We start from the raw sequence: 7943 nt of genomic DNA, 5'->3' as shown, positions 1-7943 counted from the left end.
GGGCGGGCAGCATCCAGCCAGCTGTGGGAGGTGAGCCTGGAAAGGGGAGGTGAGTGCGGGCAGCTCAGCGGTGGGCGCTGGCAGGCGGGGACAGACCTCAGAACCAGTGGCTCCTGCCTGTGTGGAGCCCGATGCCCCCAGCACTGCTTCCAGCCTCTCCCGGCTGGGACTGGGGAACGGGGGCGCAGCTTCTCATCCAGGAGCCCCTCCGGTGCTTGGGCGGCTGGGCTGCTCCCGTTGGCCTCATCTGTGCTCCCGATGCCCTGCAGTGCCCGCCCTCTCTCAGCCGGCCCCAGCCCACATCTGGCCTCTCCCAGTATCTCACCCTGTCTTCCTGTCCCTCTCAGCCTGACCCTGACAGGCTGTCCCTGGAGAGGTGGTCTCTGGAGGATGTCCACACTTGCCTGAGTGCCAGCCCCGTTCATCTGTTCACCGGGTGTTGACTGCGGCCGCTGTGTGCCAGGGCCGACAAGCTGCTGGGAGCTCCACGGGGGCTCCCGGACCCTGGAGGGTGGAGACTTGTCCCTCTGTCCCCAGCACACAGCACCGTCGTGTGGCACACAGGAAGCCCTTGGGGGCTTCGGGCTGAGCAGATGGGGCAGGTCTGCGGGCCCATTTGGGGGGTCCCCACGAGCATGGGGAAGTCGATGGAGGCGTTAAGCTGCAGGGTGTCCTGACGGGAAGGACTGCTCTGCAGAGAAGAGACGTGGGCGAGCCTGGGGGTGAATCAGAAAGGGGCCCAAACCGAGTCCAGGTGGGACACAATGGTGGCTGGGACTCAGGGGGGGCGGCCAGGAGGAGAGGTGGGTCTTGCATCATGGTGGGGCGTCTGGGCCCCAGAACCTACTGAATCCCACCTTGTGTCCTGAGGGTCTGGGAGGCCCAGGAGGCTGCTGGCAGCGCCCAGGCAGGTATTCTTGAAGGACAGTAATCGATTGAAACCGAGTCATCCTAAGCCGTCTCTCCACGCGGTTAGGCACCGCATGGTGAAGCAGCGACGGGGTCGGAGTAGGGCCCGACTGCCAACAGCATGGAGACCCCAGTCTGGGTCAGCGCCCACGCGGCAGGGTCTGCAGTCATGGGGGCGTGGGAGGCTGCGGCTGCGGCACACACCCTGGGGCTTTGCCGGGTGAGCCCCCGAGACACCTGAGGGCGAGGGCTGGGTGCAGAGACACCGGTCACGGTGACCTCGGGTATCAGACGGAGGGGCTGAGAGGCGGCCTGGGTGCACAGGGCGGGAAGGAGTGGGAGGCTATGGACTTGGCTGGGGGGAGGCCCATGGGATCAGGGGGAGCGGGCCCGAGACCCCAAAGGCAGGTGGCAGAGAAAGCCCTGGGGTTTGTTTCTCTGCGCCCACTCCCCTTTGGCCTGGGGTCTTGGGCCTTTGACCTTCTCGCGGCCACCAGGCAGGGGTGATTTTCATGCTGGGACCCCGAGCCCAGGCTGCAGGGGGAGGCAGCCCCGGCGGGGATGGGCAATCTGGCCCACAGCCTCTGCCGGAGGACGGAGGAACCGGGCTGTGAGCCGGGCTGGTGGGGAGGTGACACCCTATACACCTGGGAGGGGTCCGTGGGAGGCTCTCCCAGCGCTGACGAAAGGCCCAGGCTAGACGTCAGGCTGTCCCTAGAGCCCGGCCCCGCCCACGCCTGCTCCTAGGTGGCTGTGCGGGGAGCTCGGCCTTTGCCCGGTGAGTCTGGCGGGATGGGGGCTGGGAGCTGCCGGCTGCGGCTGGGGCCTCGGCGGATCACGGGCCGACCGCGGAGCGGGGGCCCTGGCCACCGCGCCCTTCCCGGCCAGAGGATAGCCTGACGCCCCGCGAGGCTCCTTGGGGACGGGTCCCTGGGCCCACGTGGCCGTGGCCGCCGCCGCCGTCACGGCGACCGGAGGTCAGGGTCCTGCCGACCGCGCGCCCTGGGTCCCCTGGAAGGCTCGTCAGAGGCCCACTTGTTCCCCCCGGGGGCGCGGGGTGCGGGCGGGGCTTCCGGAGGGGTCGTCCGCCGGGGCCGCGCCGCCACCTGGTCGCCTGGGGTTACGAGGCCAGGCCGGCCCTCCCCGTCGGGGGACCGCCCCACCTCCCGGGCTGAACTCAGACCCGGGGCCACAGGCGGGCGCGGTGGGACCGCGGGGCTCCCTTTCGCCCTGGCCCAGGGGCCCCGACGCTCCCCCCGGCCCCATTCGCGCCCCTCTCTCGCACTTGTTTTGAAAACGGCGGAGGCTCGGATTTACCGGCGTCTCGCCTGTTTAGTTTTCTCTGATTTGTTTCGCGCTCCCGGCTAATTGCAGATTTGCATTTTCGCCCCGAGAACGGAGCGGAGGCCGGTCCCCTGCAGCCAGCTGCCGGGCGGGGGAGGGGCGGCGCCCGAGGCGGGACAGCCACCCTCCTGCCTTCTGGCCTGGCCCCGGGGCGACGCGGCCCCCACCCTCTCCGCCGGGTGTTGGCTGCTCCACCCCCGCGTTGGGGGTCCGTAGTGCCCTCCACACGGTGCTAAGACCCGCCCCCCCCATCTCAGGGTGTCCCTGCCTTGGGCTTGAGCCTTAGCCGGAATCGTCCGTTTCTTGGTGTCTGCCTGAGCCCGAGTCCCTGTCCTGGTCTCTGGGTGTCCCCTTCCTGAGCCCACAGGCTGCCAAGGGCCTCCACAGACCTGGCTGCTGTGCACTGTTTTGACTTCAGCTTTAAGAAGTTGCTCAATCTGTGTTTGCTTGACCCTAGTGACAGGGAGATCTAGCCGGCACCCCAGGGCCCTCCTCCCGGGGGGGCCAAGACTGGAGGGGGACCCTGACAGCCCTGGTCTGGCCTGAGGACCCTGCCTTTCCCCAGTGGGCACCTCCTGTTTACCTTTTCCTGGTGTGGGGGGCAGCTACTGATTAGAAGAAAGGAACCCGAGGAGGGGGAGCCTCAGGGGACCCAGTGGCCGAGGCTCCTTCCTATTGCTTCCCACTCCTGTGGACGTGCGAGGAGAGGCCTGGACCACCCGCAGCCCGGTCCCCATCAGCGCCCTGGCTGGGGGAGGACACACCACCGTGTGCGTCAGGCTGAGGGACCAGCTGTAGGGGCACATGTACTTTCAGCTTCCTCTGCTGTGTGTCACCCCCTTGCCGGTTCACTGGGCTGAGACCCACCTGAGGTCTCAGATCCTGTGTTCAGACCTTGTTCACCAGTGAAGACCATAGACCACAGCGGAGGAGTGACGGTCCTGCAGGGCCAGGTCAGGATGGGTGCCTCAGGCTTCTGAGGGATGGGCAGGAGTTTCCCAGGGGGAACAGCAAAAGCAGAGACATGGCGACATCATGGCGTCCCCCTGAGTTCCTCCTCCACTGAGAGGACAACTGAAGGATTTCTGCACGTGGATTCACTTACACCTCGCGGCAGCCCACTTGGGTTGGTGCTGTTATTACCCTCCATGTCACACCTGGGGAACTGAGGCACAGTGTAAGTTTGTAAAGAGCCCACATAAGCCAGGTAGAAAGAGACAGACCTGGGGTTTGAACCCAATAATATGACTCCAGAACTCAGCCCCTGAGGCCCCTCTGGGCAGCAGCATTGGGTGTGTGATTGTGGGGTGGGGGACACCCATGGCCTCAGGGGCCTGTGGGTGTTCAGGAGAGTGGCCTTCATCTGAGATAGAAGGAATGACCCTCCAGAGCAGAGGCAGGATGGACACGCTGGGGCAGCTGGGGGCCAGGACGGCGTGGTTGAGGGGCCGGGTTAGGAAAGGGGAGGGGGAGGGGATCAAGTTTCATTCTGGAGGACGTGCTGGCTGGAGGAGCCTGATGTTCGAAGGAGAAATTGGAGGGTCTGAGAGGCGGGTCCACCCAAGGGGGTCACTTGGGGCAGGTCTGTCGAGGGGTGAGGTGGTGGCTGTGGAGGCTGGGTGTGTGGGCTCAGGAAGAGGGTGTCCCTTGGAAGAGGCTAGCCTCCCTTGGTGACACCTGTAGCACGCACCCCCCCGGCCAAGGAGGAGCGTGGGCCAGTGGAGGGCAGTGCACAGGGCACATGGAGGCCAGAGTGATGTCCCTTCAGGGTGGCAGGTCTGCATGCCCTGTGCCCTTGTGTGCTGTGGGCCCCGAGCTCAGCCTCCACCTGGACTGGATGCAGCCTCGAGGCCAGGCCCGGTCCAGATTTCTCATGCTGCTCCATCATCCTGACGCCCTGTGGTTTGGCCCCTGAGTTTTGCCCCTTTCACAAAGGCTGTGTTGTCGAGTGCCTAGGGCAAAACACACCCCTCACCCTCACACCTGGAGCCCTGGGCCCCTCTTCCCAGGTTAACCCTTCACTGCTCAGCCAGGGGCTGAGGGCACCAGAGGGATTTCCTGCCTGTGTGCGCAAGTGTGGCACCCACATCCCCGCAGGCCTTGCCCCTGCTGGTCTCCTTTGGACCGGCCATGGGTCCTCCCAGGCCTGGGCCCTACTCACAATATCGTTCCCCACGTTGGGGGAGTGCCTGGGGGGGTACGGGGGGAGCAGGGCCTGACCCTGGTGGAGGAGGTGTTGGGGGCATGCTGCTGGGGAGGGCAGCCAGGCAGGGAGCCAGTGGGCCACGGCCGAGGAGACCTGGGGAGGAGACCTGGGATAGACCCGGAGAGATGGTTGGGGTGTGGTCACTGAGCACCTGGAAAGCCGTGTCCTGAGGCAGAGTGGGGCTGGAGGGGGTCTGATTATTATTGTTACACAGACCTCTTTTTATTTAGACAAGTAGTATGTAAATATATCCTTCTAAAATTTTTTTCCAAAACTGGCAAATGAAGTTGCTTTGCTGTCCCAGCATGGCCCACCCACCTTCATCAGCACCATGGTTTTTCAGGGTCCTCTGGTTGCATGCTGGGTGGTTGCCAAATTTTCACTATAATGAACTGTGCTGAGAAGTATCCTTGGACTAGTCCTCCCTGTGGGTACACATGGGTGTTTATCCAGGAGAGGATACAATAGCAAGCCTTGCTGAGTGCTACAGTGTAACAGGCTCTCCCAATGCTTTTCCGGCAGGAATAATTTAGTTGTTACAAACCCTTGGGGGAGCTCACCATGACTGTCTCCACTTCACAGATGGGGAAATGAGGCTCAGAGAAATTAAGTAATTTGCCCAAGGTCACACAGCTAGTAAGTAGAATTGCGGGGTCGTGTGTATGCATGTTTTTCAGAAAGCAAGTTTAATTTTAATCAAAGTAATATATTTACCTAGTTTAATAAGCAGACAATACCAAGAGACTTAATGAGAAGCTGTTCCCTGCCCTTTTCTTCCTCTTTTTTTTCTTCCTTTTTTTTTTTCTTCCTCCTGTTCAGCGCAGCTTGCAGAATCTTTCCCCGACCAAGAATTGAACCCAGGCCCCCGGCAGTGAAAGTACAGAGTCCTAACCACTGGACCCCCAGGGAATTCCCTCTGCCTTTTTTGAGCAGAGGCAAGAGGGGCGGTGTCAGGCATACACACCAAGTGGGCATGTGTGCACTGGGGTGCTGGGCTAGGGGCTGGGAGGCCAGTGTCTGAGGGGGGGCCGTGAGGGCGGGGTGGAGGAGCCTGGAGTTGAGGTTCTCCTGCTCCAGGGTGGCATAGGCCAGCTGGGGTCCCATGGGCTGTTCCTCGCCCCCCAGATGTGGAGCAGAGGAGAGACGAGGAGCCAGGGGTCAGGCTTGTGGTGAGACCACTGTCTCTCCTTTGCTTCCTAGAGGATCTCCATGCTGGCCTGGAGCAGAGACTGAGCTGGACTACTGGAGCCTGGGTGAGTGAGGGCTGGGCACCGCCTGGGGAAGGCAGGGGGGCCACAGCCACGCAGTGAAGGCGTCTGGTGTCCCTGAGGCTGTGGTCCGGTCGGGCCCGGTGTGCAAACGTCTGCCCGAACCCAGGTGCCCTAGCTGTGGGGTCTGCTGCCAGGCCCCCCAGTTCTCTGATGGGGGGCCAGGATTTGCTTGGGAGGGGTGGGCTCTGCTGTGAGACTGGGGCTGTGTTTGGGCGCTGACTGCAGTGCTGGAATCTGGAACGTTAGGGCCGGGAATTTGGGCTGGGGGAGGGGGCGCCTGGCCAGACGCCTTCCTGGCCAGCAGCAGGCTGGAGTTTGTGCGACTTCTTGGAAGTGCACCTCCGGGCTTCGGCCAGGAAGAGGCGTCTGATGCCCCTGAGGAAATCCCCGCTGGCCCGGTGAGCAAGTGGGGGGTCCCAGGCTGCCTTCAAAACAGGAAGCGCCCGTTCCAGGAACGCCAGCCGCAGGAAGTTTTGCCGGCTGTGCCTGGCACCTCCCGCAAGGCCGGCCTGAGCGCTGCCTCTGGTCAGGTGGTTCACCCTTTGCTCCTGTGGGCCTGGCCAGGCAGGTCACCTGAGGCTTTGTTTGTCCCGGAAGTGGAGGGAGCTGCTGCCTATCATTGTCACTTAGGTCCCTCCTGCCAGACCGTGTGACCTGGGCTCAGCGTGAAGGGCCCCTGGAACCCTCAGACTTGAGGCTCACTCTGCCCACCACCCAGAGGGGTCCTGGGGCAGGGGGTCCTGGGGCAGGGAGCCCAGGTCTGGCCCTGGCCTGCTTGAGGGGGGGGCGGGGCGGGGGCAGCAGCACAGTATCTGGGCCAGTGTTACTGTCAGCAGAAAGACCTGGTCCCGCTCCGTGACCGCACACATGGCTTTCATGGAGCACTCCTGGTGTGCCAGCCCTGGGGGCCCCTGGGGCCAAGGACAGGGCTGGGCTTCTGCCCCAGGGGCTCAGTCAAGTGGACATCAACCAGAGGGAGGCCAGAGCATTCTTTTTTTTTTTTTTTTTTTTGCGGTACGCGGGTCTCTCACTGTTGTGGCCTCTCCCGTTGCGGAGCACAGGCTCCGGACGCGCAGGCTCAGCAGCCATGGCTCACGGGCCCAACCGCTCCACGGCATGTGGGATCTTCCCTGACTGGGGCACGAACCCGTGTCCCCCGCATCGGCAGGCGGACTCTCAACCACTGTGCCACCAGGGAAGCCCCAGAGCATTCTTTTTTATGCACTGTGATCCTCTCCTGGGTCCTGTCACGTCTGTGAGCTACCAGGACTGAGGCAGGGCTCAGGGTCACAGCAGAGCTCTTTCAGAAGTGGGGGGGGGCGCCCAGGAGTTCCCCCGCTTGGTCGATTCTGGGTTCAAGTCCTAGGCGCGCTGCCGGCCGGCAGAGGGGCCTGGACACGGGTCCATCGGGGACCAGGGGGCCAGCTTCCATGGGTGGCCTGGGCTCGGGCGGCTCCAGCTCCGGCCGCGGCTCCGCCCCCGCCCGTCCGTCCGCACCCGCAGGTCCGCCCCCGCCCGCCCGCTCCCTCCCTGGGCTCCGGGAACATTCCATTCATTCCCCGCTTGCCGCGGCGGCCCGTGGCCGGAGCCGCAGCCGCCGCCAAAGCCGAGCGGGACCAGAGTCGCGGCGGGGACTCGGGTGAGCGGGGCCGGGGCGGGGGTGGGTAGGGCCAGCCTGGGCTCGAGGCCTTAGGGCCTGAACGCCCCCCGCCTCCGCGGCGCCGGGGAGCGGACTTTGCGCCGCGGCGGGAGAGCCAGCGAGCGCGGGGGCGGGGCGGCCGGGAAGCTGGGGAGGCGGGGGAGGGGCGGCGGGGGGCGGGGCCCTGCAGCCTTGCCCTTCCCCGCCCCCGCTCCCCGAGCCCTGAGCTAAGGTACCAGAGGGTGCCTGAGCGCCCGGGGGTTCTCCTGGCGCGCCCGGTTCTGTGCAGTCCTGGCGTCGCGGGCGTCCCAGCTCCAGCCTGGGGATTTTCTGAACTGCGCCCTCCTCTCCCCTAGACGGCCTCGGTTGCCCGCGGAGCCGAGCGGAGTCTGCGGTGGCAGAGGCCCGCCTCCGCCCAGGATCTGCACGGCCTGCGTGCGGCCCTGTGAACTCTTCCTGTCTTTGGCCAAAGGCACCATCTCCTCCCCAACCTGGTCACCTCGTCTCGGTGCGGCCTGGGGTCACCCTGTCTCCTCATCCCACCGCCTTCTCTTAGGCCATTTTCACCTCCTTC

This window comes from Hyperoodon ampullatus (assembly GCF_949752795.1).
Source record: "Hyperoodon ampullatus genome assembly, chromosome: 11".
Classification (NCBI taxonomy): Eukaryota; Metazoa; Chordata; class Mammalia; order Artiodactyla; family Ziphiidae; genus Hyperoodon; species Hyperoodon ampullatus.
The sequence above is the reverse complement of the archived record's forward strand: the minus strand, read 5'-3'. Positions refer to the sequence as shown.